Source organism: Capsicum annuum, chromosome 7 (assembly GCF_002878395.1).
Source record: "Capsicum annuum cultivar UCD-10X-F1 chromosome 7, UCD10Xv1.1, whole genome shotgun sequence".
Classification (NCBI taxonomy): Eukaryota; Viridiplantae; Streptophyta; class Magnoliopsida; order Solanales; family Solanaceae; genus Capsicum; species Capsicum annuum.
Window position 1 is genome coordinate 44382991 of NC_061117.1, and position 20249 is coordinate 44403239.

The window sequence follows — 20249 nt, forward strand, 5'->3', positions numbered from 1 at the left end:
TCTAAATATTTATATCTCTTTTCTAAAACGTGGGCTATGACCGAAGGTTTTGTAAAAATATTTCATTTCAATCAAAAAATAGTATTTTCTCAATGGTACTAATGTATCATAAATGTATGTGTGATATGAGGATGTAATGCTCAAAATCAAACTAGTATGAAGATCTCGAATCCATTCAATACATGTACAAGTGAGCTCAGAATCTACTCAATATATAAATTATCAATTAACTTGTAAAAGAAATGTACCATTGGAATAAATATGTGTTTAAGAACATCATTAATATAATATTAAGCCCTCGCTCGAGCATTATATCCATTGCAAAGGTGTAAAACATGTATATAAGGCCAATAACGTCAGAAAAAGCCCCTACCCAGGCAACACCCAGTAGCTAATCATTGTAAGTCATCACCAATAATAATACAAGCTCTTACACAGGCACACATAGTAATGATATCATTTTCATGATTATTACCCATAACCATAGTGTAATGCCCCGAATCTGATACCCGGAATTCTACATGGTGCTCATGACTCCGAAGGACCACAAGTTAACCCATGAATGATATTTGTACCAGAACAATACATAATATAATGTATAAATGAAGAAATAAAGGTTGAAAGGCCATAAGGTTCAAAACTGAGACATAATATTTGATAAAATATAACATCTGGGTGGGGTATGAAATAGCCAAAATAACTGAAATAACTGTCTAATCATGATAGTCTGAAAAACCTCTAACTATCTGAATAAGGAGTTGATGGGACATATCCCCAACTAACTCTAACAACTGCAGTAAACTAAGTACGGAAATGATAGAATAATACTCATGTCCTCGAAGGATGAGGACTCACTGCTGACTCTGACTATTGAGTACTGGTGTAACACCCCAAGAACCTATCCTGAGATATCACACGGTACTTAAGGCCACACGTGGCCTCAAGCTAACCCTCTAAGCCTATCATCCCTTTTTAAACTCACTGTGATGGTAGTCATGAAAAAATAAGAAAGGATATCATATCATGGACATACTTGAGAGAAAAGATATACTGGCCTGCACAATCAAAATACTGACATTCTGTACATACTGATACTCTAGTCTGACAAAGCCTCTACTATATACGACTGAGGAGCCATTAGGACAGATCCCCAACTGACTCGTACTGAACTGAAAATAAACAACCATCTACTAACAAGACAAAATCAGAGAAATAAGTCCTCAAACCATGAGGACTCACCAACTGCATAAGTGTAGATGAAGGTACTCAAAGATCACTGTCGCTGCTGAGACTGAGCACCTGAACTTACATCATGAGAAAATGTAGAACACAAAAGAGTATGAGAATCAGTACTTGGGAATGTACTGAGTATGTGGGGGTGTATGCAACATTATAAATAATATCATAAATGTGTAAGAAAATCATGCAAACTGACAATAATTTTACTCTTCATTAAAAAGACTTCACTTTAGACAAATTCGTCTTTTCACTATTTTTTTTATTTTAATGATTTTAAATATTAACTATAATTAAAAATAAAAACCTCTCTTAAAATAAAATTTAGCATAAAAAAAAAAAACCTTTCCCAACTAAAATAGGCTTGACAAAAAAACATCCTATTTCTTGAGTCCAAAAGAAATTAGGAAAAAAGCTTTCCCAAAAGAAATAGGATTTTACATAGCTTTTCTCACTTTCTATAAAAATCATGCTAATTAAATATTTTTTTCCCTCATCACAATTTTGTCTTTAATTTTGATATTCTCGAAAGCGGACATATTTAACCATGAATCCGATTTAATTCTAATAATGTTACATTTATTTAAAGAAAAATTCATTAGTGATCATGATTATCCCTAATTCTTTAATTTATATTGAAGATTGTATCATGGGTTAAGAAATTATTCAAATGATTAACGTTTGGTTGATATCTATTAATTTTCTGGAATATGTATTTTTAAATCATTAATGGGGCAGCAGTACTTATTCCTATCAATTAATTATAAATATACTGAGGTTGTATATATGCTTTATTTAGAATATTAACTTTGCATCACCAAAAATTCTAATTAGGTTCAATGTGCACACTTTGCTAGCCATGCGCGAGCTTGAGCTAATAATTAGTATTGACCTAAGTTAATTTTGGTTGATTCAAGCTGCGCGTATTTCAGTTTAATTTTGAACCAATCATTAATTCATTTCATTACTTTGGTTCAGTTTGTGCTTCTGCCTGAATAGATTGTTCAATGTATCCTATAATATTGCTGTGATAAATTTTAAAGATAGTAGAGGTTTAAAAAAAAGTAATTAAAGACAAAAATTTGTATGTTGGTACATAACCTAGATATGAGATGTTGGATATAATTGGTATGAGGAGAAGTATAAGTAGGCCAAAGAAGTTTTGGCAGTTTTAACTTCTTAAAAGAAATGTTTGTAGTAATGTGGCTACCGTTATTTGTAACATACATGTATATATTAGCTTTTTTTAAACCTTTTTGATGATCACTAACACAAACTACACGTGAAAAGAATCTCAAAAGATGATTAAAAATGGAGTTGCATGGAACAACTAATTAAGTAGAACAACTAAGTTTGATCCAAAGAAATAAATAGAACAACTAAATACTAAGCATCAATTTATGACTTGACTTCATATTCTTTTTTAGAATTTCATTGTTGATTTAAACGAAAGTAATTTAAAGTTAATTTATGCAGTATGATTTTGTATTACTTTAATTTCTATAGCTCAATTATCACGTATGATTTTGTATTACTTTAATTTCTATAGCTCAATTATCAATTGACGTTATACACACGTGCAAACGACACACACACACACACACACATATATATATATATAAGTCAAACCGCTCTATAATGACCCCTTGTTATAACAAAATATTACTATAATAGGTTAATTTTCTCGAGAACTAATTTTTATATTATATTTGACTTCTTTATAATAATATCTTACTATAACGACAAGGACCAGTATACTCTGTGCAAATTAAACGCTCTACAACAATATATTCAAATATTATGTAATAATATTTTGTAAGAAATATATTTTGTAGAGGATGAATAAGAAAGTGCTAATGCAGAGCCTCAATCTACTACAACTTGTGGTTAAGTAGAAGTGTGAATTGTTAAGCTCTTAACAACCTTCAAGAGAAAGCTTGTGAACACTCTATTGTCTCTGTCCAAAACTCGGTCCAGATAGAACCTATAACATTCTGCACGAAAGGTAAGAACCCAAAACTAAACAAAAAATAAGACCTAAAACATCTTGCACGATAGGTAATCCAATCCAAAACTAAACAATAAATAAGCAAGGTAAAAACACAAAGAAGAAAATGGTTATGATAATAAGTCTCAACTAACAACAATACCAATCCCAAGAAGTGGGGTCACAAGATTCAAGCCTCTAAAGTAAGGAGTACAATGAATGAGTCTAAATTGTCTCGAAATATGAAATAAGAATAAAGAGAAAGATAAAGGAGATCCCATAGTCACTAGGATCAACAATCGATATCTCAAGAATTCATGGAGTGCAACCAAAGAGAAAAGCATACCATCAATCTATGGGGATAATAATCTCAGTATCTATACATAAGGTGTAGAAAATAAACAAGCATTAGTACCAACAAAAAGTGATCAGTTGCATCATCTACTGACCCTAATTTAATGTGATAACATGCACCACCTAAATTAATAAAACCCAACTGAACCAAATAGACCTACAACCAGGAAGGTCCCACCTTGTCTAATAGTTGAAACAGCAACTTAAAATACCTAGTTTATCTCAAATAACTCAACAAAGTATGATTACTCAACTCAAAAGATAAATAATACAACTATAGTCAATCAATCTCTCATCACACCAAAACAAAACAACCAATGGATAAGATGAGAATAATCCATGCCATGAAATCAATGGGCGGATGATGATAAAGAAGATAATGCATTCCCATTCTACCTCTATTCACCCACTGGTCAATCTAGTTAGCTGAGACTCGTAGGCGAATTTGAGGTCCATATACACCCTACGAACATGCATCTAGGATAAAGAGCCAATAATTAATATCACCTCAATTTGGATCAGCCTATAGGGCCACGAGGAGAATTTCAATAATTTTGGTGCCTAATGTAAAATACAAGCTCCAAATCTGCTTGTACACCATAGAGAATTAATTAAGAGAACCATGATAATATCTATATATGGGAGAGAGGGAATGTAACACTAATCCCATGACTAACAAAAATAGATCCTCACATCATAGTATATTTACAATAGTATCCGATCAAAAACATAAGCTCCTAGATGCTAATATATAAATTAGAGCATCGATAACTCAAACGTTAGGCAAATAAAGCACAAAAGTTAAAGATCTCAGAAACACAGTCCACACTACTAGAAATTAGCCCTATGAAAATGGTTCAAACACTATCGCGATTGATTAAGAAACCATTGTCATAAATGTACTGAAACGGTTAGGCAGGCATTGCATATGTGAACATTGGGATAGGTATATCGCAATGGTTATTGCGATGGTTATACCAATGTTTGCAATAGATAGATCTATTACAACGGTTTTTCTAACTTTCTATTGTAGTGCTTCGTATTGTCTATAGCAACGGTTAAGAACCATTGTAATAGACTATATTGCAATGACAGAAAAGTGTTGCAATAACCCTATTACAATAATTTTTGGATATCTACTGCAATAGTTTTTAACTACCTATTGCAACTCTTTTTGACACCTATTGCAATAATTTGAGTCTTTTGCAACTTTTTTTTGCTACCTATTGAAACTATTATAATTAGTTATTGCAATGATTTTTGCCACCTATTCCAACTACTTCAAATACCATTAACAGTTCAAATACCAATTTAAATATATATATATATATATATATATATATATATATATATATATATATATCAAATTATGTTAATACACAATTATATATATACACATCACACCAAAATCTTTCATTAATAATAATCCAAATTAAAATATGCAACAAACTCGTAATCTAAATCCAAAAGCAAAATGTTTAAAGTCAAATGATCATTAGTTTTCCCACAAAGTATCAAATTCGAGTGGCGATAAGTTTCACGAAAGTCAATATCAAAAAGATTAATATTAAAGCATCTATCAACAATTCAAAAATCTTCTCAAGTAAGGTCAATTTCTTCATCACTTCTTTCTTCATCTCCTTCATTTTGAACACCTATAAAAAGAGCATAAATAATCTTAATTAGCACTTAAATGACAACATATTTAAATAGGGTAAGTTGGGCAATTGTGTATAGTACCATAATGAGCAAGGAAGCAAAAGAAAAAAGAAAATAAACATAGCTCTTCACTCCACAAAAAACTTCAAAAAAGCATAACTTATTAACATATAATACCATAACAATCGTGTATTGAAGAGTAGCATACTCTCTAATTACTATTTATTCAGCTCCCAGTGCAGATAACCATTATCTATGATAATTTGTTTTCAAACTCAAGCAACAAATGAACAATTCTATCAAGTTCGGAATCATCTATTGTACGTTCATGTTCGACGCAAGTAATGGTTTGACAACAAATAAGAAAAATAAAAGAAGGAAAACAAGTGTCCTAATACATATTAAGAAATAATGTACACAGTGGTTTGGCGTAAACACTATAGATTTGTTCATGTTGGCTTGACATATATATATATATATACAAGTTGTGTGCAGTGGCATCTTTTCCTAAACAAAGACTCTTAATGATCAAAATATCAAAGTAGGTGACTTGTTCCTATTTCTTTTTGTACTGCATTTACCTTCTATTCTGCGAGATCAGAAAATCAATATTAATACCTCAAACTAGGCCGTAGATAAACATTTGTTCTATAACACAACATCTATTTACAACTAGCCAATCAACAAGTCACATGTACAAGGATCGGGCATAAATAAGTGGTACATTGATCGGGCATACATGAAATTTTTTTTGCTAAAAAGGATCTTCTATAATTTTGTAAGTGGGGTGGGGGGGGGGGGGGGGGGGTTAATAACTTGATCCCTAACAATATAAAAGTATACCATAAAAACCATAGAAATCCATTATAATTTCCATTTCTATATCATAAGAGAATGCAGCAAGCTCAAGCTTGACCAAGATTCCTAAAGTTTCACTGAAATTAGCTTTCTAATCCACACAACTTACTGAATAACCAAAGAAATTCTGTGCACAATATATTATATCGATATTCAAGCACAAGAATTCTATAAATGATATAACACAACTTCTCTTTGTAAATCAAACATATCTGCTATGTGCCTGTAATATACCTATAGAAGATATCAACTTTCAGTCTTAAATTTCCTACTTGGAATTAATAGCATTTACCCAAAAAAGTTTGCTCTACATTGAAGTAAAGGTATTTCTCCAAGAAATCTGATTGTGGTGCAATACAAGAAAAGAATAGACAGTTAATCATTTGAACAAGATTTTATTAGTAACGTATATTACAGGACATCTGCCCCAGCAGTCTGGTGAAATTGTGTTGGAATTTTGTAATACAGAAAACTTCTTATGTATTCTCCGAGTCTCTTTTGAGGTCTCCTATAAAGTAACTACCCAAAGTAGTCTCTTTTATGTCTCTTCTAATACGTCAAAGAGTTTCTAACTTGTAAGCACTCATTGACTTGGCTACTGCTTCTAACAACTTCATCTAGGTAACAAAACCAAGTTCTAGAATATACATTATCTATAGTGTCTAGTACCATGTGTCTTACAGAATCGCAGTCTCTAATAAGTTCTACATTCACCAAACAAACATTCAATTCAGATTTGTAAGAGAGTAAAGAAATAAAAGTAACACAACAGAGTTTAGCAAAGGTGGACAGAATAATGATTCAAAAATATTGAGTTCTATTGCTATTATAAGTCTATAGCATGTTTGAGATGGTTTCACAACTATGAAGCTTCAATGTCATGTACATCATGACAAATTGATAACCATATGATCAGCATAAGTAACAATAGCAACAATTCACAGAGATATACAAATTCCAATAGTGTACACTGCATAATCAAATTTAAGTGTATAAAGCAATGATTACATATAGCCCTTTATGTTCTTAATGTAACTACAGTGAAGAATAAATAAACATACCTCCTAGTCGTTCTGCAATAGCACCAGTAAGAATACCACCAACCATGTCTACTATAAGTACATCTGCATTTATAGTAACATTCTCCAAGCATAGCAATAGAGATAGTGCATCCACTCGCATGAACCTGATGGAATCAAGAGAATATAAAATCAACCCCCATGTCTCCAAAACCAAGAATCATTCAAAGAAAAATGAGCAAGGTATAAAACTTAGGGTGATTAGACTACAACAAACATCTGGACTGCAAATCTATTTGCATTCTTCACTTCCATGAGCACTGCCATACCAACAACAAATAACATCAAGGAGAATATCTCAGATTTTAATATTTTTTGATTCTAAAATATGTAATCAAAGCCTATCTATAGTTCCTTCCGATCAAAAAGGTAAATCATAACCAGAAAACAATAAATGAAGATAATTAATCAAATACAAAAAAAGATCATATTACCCAATTTTGTCAGGATGTTTATTGAAGTAGGCCTCACAAATGCTAAAAAATTTAAGGTATATGTTAGAAAAATAGAAAAGATCAAGGAACAACAACAACTAGGATATTTGCAACTAGAAACCAAATAAAGCATTACAACTTTCTACTACTGACATCACCACTAGTTTCTTGGGGATAGTTCAGAAATTAAATGAAGAACTATCATTTATGTGATTCAAAGAACAATAGTGCTTAAAAATTGAAGAAGAACTACCACTGTGTATGATTGAAACAAAAATATCACCTGAATAAAAAGTAAAATGCAATCAATCTACACGAGCCCTAAAAATCTTTACTTATCAAAAAAAAGTAAGATGACATACTCAAAAGTTCACATAAAAACTGAGTGTTCCAACATCAATGAAGTGGTATGGTATAAGAACAAATTGACAGTTACTGGATATCATTACTCAACTAAGAAATACTGACTTCTTCCACTTGGGACCGTCAGGCTACATTTTGCAGTGGAAGTTACTTGTTTAATTTTGATTACATTACCATTAATAGAGTTCTAGCTACTAAGCTAGAAACAAAAGAAATGGAAAAGAGACATTATCCAATCTCATCTCCCGCCTCCCCTTCCCCAAAGATCAACTTATAGATGAAGGGAAAATAGAAAGTCTAAAAATTGAGAACTCCAAAATAACAAAAGAAATTTAAAGGCAGGAGTCTACCTTCGTGCAAAGGGATGCCTCAATAGTACTCGAGGTGCATATTTATTTTGTTTCTTAACCCTATACTTTTCCTACAAACACCGAGAGGTAAGCATATTTTCTCAAAGGAAAACTAATCAACACCAAAATATGCTGGACAATTAATGAAGAAGGTGTACTAATTTAGAATAAATTTTTAAATGAAAATGATTAAAATGATATAAACAAGCATAAATGTAAAATATGTATTCAAAAGAAAATTTAACACTCACAAAAGCTAAGTTTTTATTTTGTCTTTCCAGATTTTCTGAAGTGCTCAATGCTCTCCATGACAAGATCAAGGACTATATTAGTGTTTTGAGAACTGTAACAGCTTCATGATGGTTTGTTTTATTTCAGTTGAAAGAATAAATGTTGTGTCTGTGTGATAACTTAGATGATGCAAATCATTAAACTGGTTAATGGTTATCCAGAGTTTTGCTAGAGAGAAGTTAGTTCATTAATATGAAATTAAGCCCATTATGTACCACTCACGACTTCTAGTTTGGTTTGTGACATTTATCTACCCAACACAAGCCAAATTTATGTCCTAGAGGTCCTTTTTGAATAGATATTCCCACTCAAATTAACTTTTATAGATCCAAATTCCATTTTAAAAAGGTTACTCTTTGTTTCCTTGCATGAATGATGTGAGCTAAAAAGATTTATAGCTATGAGGGTGAAGGAAATGGTGATTCACCCATACCCCAGCCCCTACAGAAGGTTGAAATATGCAAATATCAAACATAAGCATTTGAGAGTGAACAACTATGAAATAATTGACACTTTGCAAGAATTAAGCAGTGAACAGATTCTAGCTACCGCAAATCAGGAAAATATGAAGAATTAAACCACTTCAATTCATCAACATTTTCAACATGGATTGTAGGTACCCCAACTATAGCATGTTTTTGTAATATTTGGTGATTGTTATCATAAATTGGATGGATGTAACACCTTGAGACTACCCCTGGACGGCACATGGTTCTTAGAACCACAAGTGATCCAAAGCTAACCCATGGTACTTGCATAACTCGTAAGCAACTGAATATTTTACATAAATCTAAAAGAAATAATCAGAAAAAATGTCTTTGCTAAATATTTTCAATCTAAAACTGTTTAAAATATTTAAACTTTTATCATACAAAACAAAACTGAAAGTAAATACATCAACTCTAAATGACAGTCTATGAAGCCTTTATTAGTACTGACTATAGGTAGCCAGGACATGACTCCAAGCTATCCCTAGTCAATACGACTGAATAAATAATGATACTAAAACTATAATTGACTCAAGTCCTCAAATCAAAAGAACTTATCACCTGCTGGCTGAAAATTGTGAGCTATCTGATTATGATGTGTGGGCTACAACTGGTACCTAGATTATGAAACAATGTAGCCACATAGACGTATATATGGGTCAGTACTTCTGGAATATACTGAGTATGTGGGGGTGAATGCACGAGTAAAATAATAACTAAATATTCATATAAACTTTCAATAATGCATGCTAAGTGTAAATGAATCACCTTAAGCATGAATAAAACAAAGACTGTAAAATCATAAACATGAGTAATGAAGCATAAGGATAAACTTTGTGAGCCATAACACTTAGTTGTAAAAGCTTTACTTACTATTCTTTCTTTTGGGAGTTTCTTCTAACCGACATAAACCATGTAAGCTATTATGGAGTCCAGTGTCTTACCCACATTGGGAAGAGTTGTTCTACCCTTGCCATTATAATAGAACCTTAATCTTAAGTGATCATTGAACTTCATCCATATTAAGAAAAAATCTTAACCTTCGTTGGCTCGTAGTTTTTAGGAATTAAGGATACGCTCATCCACATTCCTTTTTCAATGCTAAATACTACTCCCAGAATACTTATACGCTCATAATTTAAGAAATCCATCTTAAAATAGCATACGGGCTTATAGACTGAAAATAAATTATGCTTTTCTTTCTTTAAATCATAATCAAGATATACAATTGTGGAATTCATATCTTATCTTTAGATCAAAGGATCAAGCTTTGCTTTAAATCATGTTATAAGACTTGTCAATGGATCTTAAGAGCGTAATCTTCTTGTAAACTCAATACTTGTACTTAAGACTTAGAGTCCATGCTTTAATTCATAGAAATTTATAGCAATACTTCATGCTCAATAATCATCTTGAAATCTTTCAACAATCCTGTCAAGATAATAAAATTTAAATCAAAATATGAATCTCATAAGTCAACACATGAATATATGTAAATCTTTATGCACTTAAATCTTTCAATCTCATAGTGACATTATAATTCAAGAACAATGGATATTTAGGTATGAACCCTAATTCAAAATAAGGAAATTCAATCTTAAAATCATGCACTTTTGGCATAAGGATGAAAGAATAACCTTGTTCATAAATCCCACATACCTAAGTTTCTTGATTTCTTGAAAGAAAGTTGAATTTGGATCCTTGAAAGTTGAATTTAGGAAAAAAAACCCTAATTCCTTTTCTCTTAAGGGTGGAGAGAAGAAGAAGCAATAAAAACTGACTAACTCATGAATACATATATTTATAGGGTTATTTAAGTCATCAGGGTAGGGTTTGAGGTGAGAAAAAGACTAAAATACCCCTAAGAAAACAAAATAAAAATTGCAGAAATTTCAAGTTGATGACTTAATTGATAGCTTGTCAACTAAGTCATCACCTTTCCTAAGTATCCTGGTTGAGCCTGATGACTAAGTGGATAACTTATCAACTTGTTGATGGCTTGTCAACTTAGTCATCACCTTACCTAAGTATTCTTGTTAAGGCTGAAAACTAAGTTGATAACTTATTAACTTGTTGACGGCTTGTCAACTTATTCGTCACCTTGTGGACAGACAATTACTACAATGTCTAAATGAGCATAACTTTCTACTCTAGTATTAGATTAAGGTAAAATTGAATGCGTTGAAAAGAAGATTCAAGGATCTAAAATATATATAGTAGGCCACCTGAATCGATATATTCTAGAAATTACAGTCATTTAAATTTTCCTCTTGTATAATCGTATACTAAATCTCAATCAATACAGGTGTTCTCAACTCGACTTTACTCTAACTGCTTCCTATGACCATGATTCTCATCGAAAATACTTCACACACAAGGTCAATAATCATGACACGTATTTTGATAACTAAATTATTGGGTTCAGGTGTATACACGTAGGATCGATGGTTTGAATTCTAGCCTAAAAATGTGGGGTATTACATTATCTCCCTTTTTGGATCATTCGTCCTCAAATGAAGACTAAGATTCATACAAAAAGAAAGTAGTTACTATCTTAAAACTAAATTTATAAACATTATTATGCCTCATATCTGGAATCGCCTCTTGATAGGGTATTGACTCAACCTATACATAAGGAACATAAACACATATTTAGGAATCATATGGAATGATGTTGACATGACATCTCTGCTCATGAAGGATATAGTTGAACTGAAATGATAAAACTTTAATCATGAAACTGATTCTAAGATGACTTGATTGACTATAAAGAGCTGACTCATGCTTATTTTTTTGAACTCAATTGAAACATTTATGACCCAATCATACATATTGAAATGCGAAGTGATAGCTAATGTGATGAAATTTTTTCAAGAGTTATTAAGAATGGAAAATGATTTCCCTATAACTCTCATTATCATAGCTTCTAATAACAATCGAGGAAATAATTTTGGGCATAATATGGACATGGAACTTGAATAAGGAATCACATCATAGCTATAAATCTATAACATAGGATATAGAAATATAGGACAGAAGCAAGAGCAAGATTACTATGCTTTGGGCGATGCAACTGCTAGCTTTCAAGCTTAGCCGCACTTCTCAAATATTCTCTCAACTATACTCTTCCTCTTAAATATTACAATTCATTTCTTGCAACTTATAATCTTCACATGGGTATATATGACTACTCCAACCAAAGCCTGAGTTGAACTACATACTCTCACCATGGTCAAGCCTAACTCAAAATCAAAAAGTACTACACATAACATCATAATACTAGTCTAAACAACATGATTCAATCTTCTATATCTTTATAGAGTTCACACCCTAAACATAACATGTCTTATCACTTTAATGACTAACTCTGAACTCTTACTATATATTCACTAGCGCATATTGCATTCATCCACTTACATACTAACATTACGTTCAAGCCTACCACTATAACGAAATATAAACTTATAGCACCTAATCCACCTAGGAAATTTTCCTATATTATCTAATGCCTTCATCAATAACAACTTTCATGCATTATACCCAAGAAGACATACCTAGAATTCTCAATTAACTATGACATATACCAAACGTTTACCCCAATATTCCTTCATCCTTTAGCCTTAATAGAACAAGCACACAATAAGTTTTCTTAATGAGGGTAATCAACTCTCTCTCTATCTCTCTCTCTCATCTAAACCATTGCTTATCCATTATCATCACCATTATTTTAACATAAGAAGAGATCACTGAAGTGCTAAAACATAAGGACCTAAAGCATGAAAGAATACTCATAACTTTGACACTTAACTGAGGCATGAGGAATAGTGTCAAAGGCATTCATTAAAGAGGTCTAAACTGAGGGCATACATGATATAATGCAAATTTCACTAGTATCATGAGTACTGAGACTTATCAGACTCTGAAACATGAGCTCATACTTATCATAAGCTACTTATCATAAGACAGGAGTTCATAGATTTATGAGAGATGAATCAAATCACAGAGTGAAGCTGTTACTTATCTACTTAAAGATGAAAATGAACTTAAATATGCATAAAGTATATAACGATTGGCCTCTGGCATGGATCTATCACGTAAGACATAAATAGGGTGTGATAATTACTAAAATCCAAGGAATACACCAGAGTAAGAAGGGATAGCTATCTTGTCACAACTCTTATTGATACATATCACAATCTAATTATCAAAAATTAATTTGGTTCTTCACTCTACCATATACCCCTTAGATCAAAGATGACATTCTAAGCTTATGGGTCTACTCCATATCCTCGAGATTGAGCCATAATATTATTTCTCTAACGGTCTACACATGAATGCTCACTCACCCGAATAAGCTATATCTAGATGATACTAACTTCATTCTTGGACACTCTCTTAATGCATACCACCCTTAACTTCCTCTATCTTCAATACTCATCATCATATACTTCCACTCTATTAACTCAACAGATATACCTGGCTCATTGAAAACATAATTTGCCTCCTTTTTCTTCACGGCCTACTAATATCACATCGCTAAACATAGATTTTTTACACTAAATCAAATCATACCAAAAGGCTTAACATTATCTATCCATAGCTCTTTAACAAAGCCACCAAGAATACCATATACTATATGACTAGCCTTATTCACACTTAGAAACTCATAGGCATTATCTAAGCATACATGACACTTAATAATCTTTAGAAAATAATTCTACTCCATATCACCTTGGGAACACCTCTACATCATTCCTACAATATCATACTTAATTGCAAATAAATAAACTTAAACTCTTGCATACATTACCTCAAGCCTACTTGTTCACCTCCTATAAAACTAGCCTCACTATCCCAAGTAATCACTCTTTCCACCATGATGATCATCCACTATTCAAGTTTAGATTCTAGTACTAGTCATGATTAACCACAAACTCACACACTATTCTTATATATCAAAACATCAGGAAATACTAGTCCACTAGAACCTTATAATAATAATATTTGAACATAATCTTATAGTCTATCTAATTAAAGTCCATAAGCACATCCCTCTTCCACACATTTCTACTACTTATCCATCCATATATTCAAATTATACTCCTAGCTCTACAAACATCAACCAATTTATTTTTCACAACAACAAGGAGAACCCACATTAACAATTCTTATCAACATAATACTTTCATTAATAACCTATACTTTTCTAACATAATGGAATATCATCAAGAACTCTTTTCCTAATTTAAGCAAACCACAATCTACCTTAACTAATAACTCCTTCTTTATCTTCCACCATGAAACCTATACCACATTCACTACCCCTTAGCCAACACACAAGGACAAATTACCTTATTCTACTTAATAGTAGACATAGATCTATCAATTTAAACCTTAATCAAATGCTAACTACAACTTTTCTTGTTACTACACTTCTAAATCCATAATTCCAACTATAAGGATGTCCTACTACTTATGAATCTTAACACCCTAAGGTATACTTTGCCTTAATAAACACTGCATTAAATACTCTAGGCACATGCTCTCTCCTTTCAGGAGCACTATCTGTGATGAAGGGTTAACAAGGAATCTAAGTACATTTCACATTTTGTCTTAACTACTCACCTTGTATGGATGAGGATATAAGCTTTCAAATTAAAGGACTCTAAACACACTAGTGGGCTTCTCTCAAGCCCTTTGCATAATTTCTGAAGTTTCTAATCGTAAATTTAGGAGCATCATCTCGGGAGGAATTGGAATTTACTACCCATGTAATCTCAAGAATGAGTCATGGATGGAGAATTATAGAGTATCACAAGAATCAACAAAAGTTTCTGAGAGAACAATTTAGTGCACGATCTACAGTATGAAGTAAGGAAAATATTTCTTAAATGCCTAATAGCCTCTCAAAGAAAAGTACAAATGTCACTATACTATTCCGCAAGACTCTACTAGACACGGCTTCAAACATCCTGGGAAACTTTAACTCTATTCTCTGATACAAGTTTGTAATGCCACGAGACTACCCCCTAAATATCACATGATGCTTAGAACCATAAGTAATCCTAAGCTAACCCAAGATACCTGTATAACTCATGAGTAACTCAATGTGTTACATAAATCTGAAAGAAATAAGCAAAAAAAATATCTTTGCTAAATATTTTCAATACAAAACTATTTAAAACATTTACACTTTGATTACACAAAACAAAACTGAAAGTAAATACATCAACTCTAAATGATCGTCTATGAAGCCTTTACTAGTACTGACTATAGGTAGCCGAGACATGAACCAAAGCTATCTCTAATCAATACAACTGAATAAGGAATAATACTAAAACTATAGTTGACTCGAGTCCTTAAATAAAAAGAACTTATCACCTACTGGTTGGAAACTGTGAGTTATCTGAATATGATGCGTGGCCTACAACTAGTTCCTACATTATGAAACAATGTAACCACACAGATGTATATGTGGGTTAGTACTTCTAGAATGTACTGAGTATGTGTGGGTGAATGCATAAGTAAAACAATAACTGAATATTCATATAAACTTTCAATAATGCGTCCCAAGTATAAATGACTCATCTTGAGCTTGAATAAAATAAAGACAGCAAAATCATAAACATGAGTAATAAAGCATAAGGATAAACTTTGTGAGACAACACTTAGTTCTAAAAGTTTTACTTACTATTCTTTTTTTAGGAGTTTCTTCTAAACAATATAAACCATGTGAGCTTCCATGGAGTCAAACGTCTTACCCACCTTGGGCAGAGCTGTTCTACACTTTCTATTAGAATAGAACCTTAATCTTAAGTAATCATTGAACTTCATCCATATTGGTAAAAAAGCTTAACCTATGTTGGCCCATAGTTTTTAGGAATTAAGGATATGCTCATCCGCATTCCTTACTCAGTGCAAAATACTACTCCCAGAATACTTATATGCTCATACTTTAAGAAATTCACCTTAAAATAGTATAAGAGTTTATAGACTGAAAACCCGTTATGCTTTTCTTTCTTTAAATCATAATCAAGATGTACAATGATGGATTTCATATCTTATCTTTAGATCAAAGGATCAAACTTTGCTTTAAATCATGTTATAAGGCTTGTCAATGGAGCTTAAGAGCGTAATCTTCTTGTAAACTCAATATTTGTACTTAATATTTAAAGTCCATGCATTAATTCATAGAAATTCATAACAAAAATTCATGCTCAATAATCATTTTGAAATCTTTCAACAATCCAATCAAAATAATGAAATTTAAATTAAAATATGAATCTCATAAGTCAAAACATGAATATATGTAAATCTTGATGCACTTAAAGCTTTCAATCTCATGGTAATATCATAATTCAAGAATATAGCTATTTAGGTATGAACCCTAATTCAAAATAAAGAAATTCAATATTAAAACCATGGACTTTGGGCACAAGGATGAAAGAATAACCTTATTCATAAACCCAACATACCAGAGTTTCTTGATTTCTTGAAGGAAAACTTGAATTTGGATCCTTGGAAGTTGAATTTTGGGAAGAAACCCTAATTCCTTTTCTCTTAAGGGTGGATTGGAGAATAAGCATTAAAAAATCACAAATTCATGAATACATATGTTTATAGGATATTTAAGTCATGAGAGTAGGGTTTAAGGTGAGGAAAATACCAAAATATCCCTAAGAAAATAAAATAAAAATTGCAAAAATTTTCAGTTGATGACTTAGTTGATAGCTTGACAACTAGTTCATGGCTTGTCAACTAAGTCATCACCTTTCCTAAGTATTCTGGTTGAGGCTGACGACTAAGTTGATAACTTATCAACTTTTTGACGGCTTCTCAACTTAGTTGTCACCTTACCTAAGTATTCTGGTTAAGGCTGACAACTAAGTTGATAACCTATTAACTTGCTAACGGCTTGTCAACTTAGTCTTCACCTTGTTGACAGACAGACACTCCGAAGTCAAATAAGCATAACTTTCTACTCCGATATTGAATTAAGGTGAAATTGGATACGTTGAAAAGTAGACTCGAAGATCTTTGATTTGATATATAGTAGGACACCCGAGTTGATATATTCTAGGAATTAAACTCATTTAAAGTTGCCCCTTGTAGAATCAGATTTTAAATCGCAATCGATACAAGTGTTCTCAACTAGACTTTGCTCTAAGCGCTTCCTATGACTATGATTCGCATCAAAAACGCTTTAAATACAAGTTCGATGGTCATGACACTTATTTTGACAAGGAAATTATTGGGTTCAGGTCTATACACATAGGATCTAAGGTTTGAATTCTTGCCAAAAGATGTGGGGTATTACAATAGGACTACTACATGGGAGTGATAGTGCCCAGCACGGAACAAGCCGAAAAGAAAAATAATAGTGTCTGAGCATTATTCATAGGCTCACTTCTAGTTGATCTGTATTATAGGCTCACTTCTTTATTTATATAATATGCAGGTGTATTTGGTGGTAATATTGGGCATGATTCGCATCTGCTATATACACTCAGTACCATTCAAGTCAGGGCATTATTTGATTAATTACATGTCCTTGACATTGATAAGGTATTAAAATGTATCCTACTTCATGTCTCTGACATTGATAATTTTTTTGGAGGTTGTGTGTACATATCTTTTAGATCTATATACTACATCGTGAACTCTGCTGGAATGCTGTCATTTACTGATTTTACAATTCTAAGCTTACAAAACCAAAAAATATGGTTAAATTAGCATCGAGACTACTCATCACAACAGCGACATTATCAACATTGGCAGTTGAACTACTTTTAAGAAATTTGGTTATTACTAAGTGGTGAACTTAACTTTTCAGCTAGTTATTGCAGACCTGGAAAATAAAGATGGATTATTTTTTGGTAACATATGGGGTGAAGTTGATACACGGTAGCAGCTTCTCACTTTGTTTGCTATTATAAATTTAAAACTCTTTTAAAAAAAGAATCAAGTTTAGATCATAATAGATCAACTAGTTTTTTTCTACTATTAACTTGACAAAACATACAATAAGACAGAACAAGGTAGGCATTATAACATCGAATTTAATGTATAATTTTATAAGCTCATCAAAGAAAGGAAAGGTACTGAGTTGGACATATATATAGAAATATATAATTCCCAGAAATGCGAGAAGACAGAGAGTTGTCGTTATAAGTATGTCACCATGTGATGACAATGTGGACCTGTTTTCCAGTTTTCCCTTTTTCAGACCACAACCATTTTGCTTTTCTCAATTCTCTGCTGTAACATCTATCTATCTGCTGTGACCAGAACACCTCCCAACCTAACTATTCTTTTGTACCTTTATATTATTTTCTTCCTAACAACTCATAAATAATTCAGGCTAGCTAGCTACATTTGTTCTTCATTCATTTTATAAGAATTTTCATACACGGTGGCAAGTATAAGGAAATGGATTTTGAGCCTAACATAACTTCAGAACTAGCTCATGAGGAAATAATTATCCAAGGTCATATAAAGAGACCACCGCATATACATCCTTTTTTATCTGAAGTGGGACTCTTCAACACCCCACTCCATACACTAGGGCTGAATACTTGAGTGTAGACAATCTAATATGGAGGTCCACTGTACCACCGTAACATCTATCACTTAATTTGGCATTATTTTCTTTTTAATTCCTCCAAAACAAACACATTCTTATTATTTTCTTTAAGCAAAATTTTTCATAATGATATACTGGTGATACATCAAAGATCACATAACTCATATCAATATAATAAGGTAGCAACTTAAAACATCCAAATTAAACTCATCCCCAAATGTTCGGTCAGCAATCAACGTGAAGGAGAAGAAAATCCAAAATAGAAACTCAAAAAATTAGGTTAAATCATCAATTAAAAGAATTAACTAACCTTAAAGTCACCAAATTAAAGAAGAAAATCCCAAATTTTCTCAGAAGTTGAAGTGAATTTAAAGTGGTTGTCGAAGCAGTGAAGGAGCTGAAGTTGGAGAAACTTTGAAATTGAAGTACGATGGTCGCACTTTTCAAATTCTAGAAGTGTTCTGAGTTGGGAAGGGATTGGACCTGTAATTTGGCTGACTCATCTTCAACCGAACTCGATTTTTCTATATTGGTTGGTGCTGATCAAAACCCTAGACCGTTGAATCATTTTCATAGTCTGTCAGTTGACACTGAATTTTTTGAAAGATTAGAATTTGGTAATGTTGGAGCAGCGACTACACAAGAGCGACGAAGGAAAAGAAGAAGAGAGTGATAGGTTCGGGTTCAGGTTTGCAGCATAGGCATAGTAATTTGATCGTGGTCAGAGAGGAGGAGAGGGTGATGGGTTCTTTTCGTACGACTTCATTTGAAGGATTAAAATGTTGGTCATTTAAGGAAGAGTTCTATTATTGTGGTCGGAGTATGGTGATTTATCGGGCTTAGGTGAACTTTTGGTCGGAGTAGTAGTAGTGGCGGTCTTAGTGAAATTTTGTGGTGGAAAATTAATGTTAAAAAGGATTGTTTTATGTATAGGGGTTTAATTTTGGCTGACTTGGTGAAATTTTGTGGTAGGAATAAATAAACCATTGTAATAGCTTTTTTTTAATAAAGTGTTGTCATAGCAGACTCTATGGCAATGGTTCAGTCAATCATTGTGATAAAACACCCTATTGCAACGGTTATCAAATAACAGCAACAGTTATAGTACCAAATAATTCTACTAGAATAAACCTTTTTTGCAACAGTTGGAATCGTTGTAATAGACCCTTCATAGAAATGCTTTTGGAACCGTTGCTAAAAGTTCCATTGTAATAGGGGTAATTTCTAGTAGTGCCAAAAAAATTAGTTAGCCACTTTTGTATCCCTCATAATACACTAGTGCCTACATAGGTGCTCGTCACCTAACCAATACGGGACCTCTATATCCTTATTACTTTCTTACATGCAACTAACGCATAAACATATTAGAAAAAAGTCTAAAGGGTCTCAAATTATATAATAGAAATCCCAAAAAGTTCAATTGAAGCCTTACCCTTTTGAAGATCCTCCAAACGAGCCCAATTTGGTTAAGTATGAGTTCTATATAAGAAAACGAAAACACAAACACTCACATTTCTATTCTTACATTTTGAGTTCAAAACATTACCCCGGAGCCTACTAGAGTAAA

General features: G+C 32.4%; 1 long non-coding RNA gene across 3 annotated transcripts; it reads right to left on the reverse strand.

Moving 5' to 3' along the window:
* Nucleotides 1-5052: 5052 nt before the first annotated feature.
* On the reverse strand, nt 5053-19673 carry LOC107877791. 3 transcript variants are annotated; one of them, XR_007042718.1, is made up of 4 exons: nt 18993-19668; nt 9661-10530; nt 7156-8391; nt 5053-5232 (listed from the first exon to the last, which is right to left on the reverse strand). It is a non-coding gene; the product is annotated as an uncharacterized LOC107877791 (long non-coding RNA). The 3 variants fall into 3 exon arrangements; XR_007042720.1 differs by having other exon boundaries at nt 9661-9716; nt 18993-19663; XR_007042719.1 differs by having other exon boundaries at nt 7156-10530; nt 18993-19673.
* Between the last annotated feature and the right edge of the window lie 576 nt (nt 19674-20249).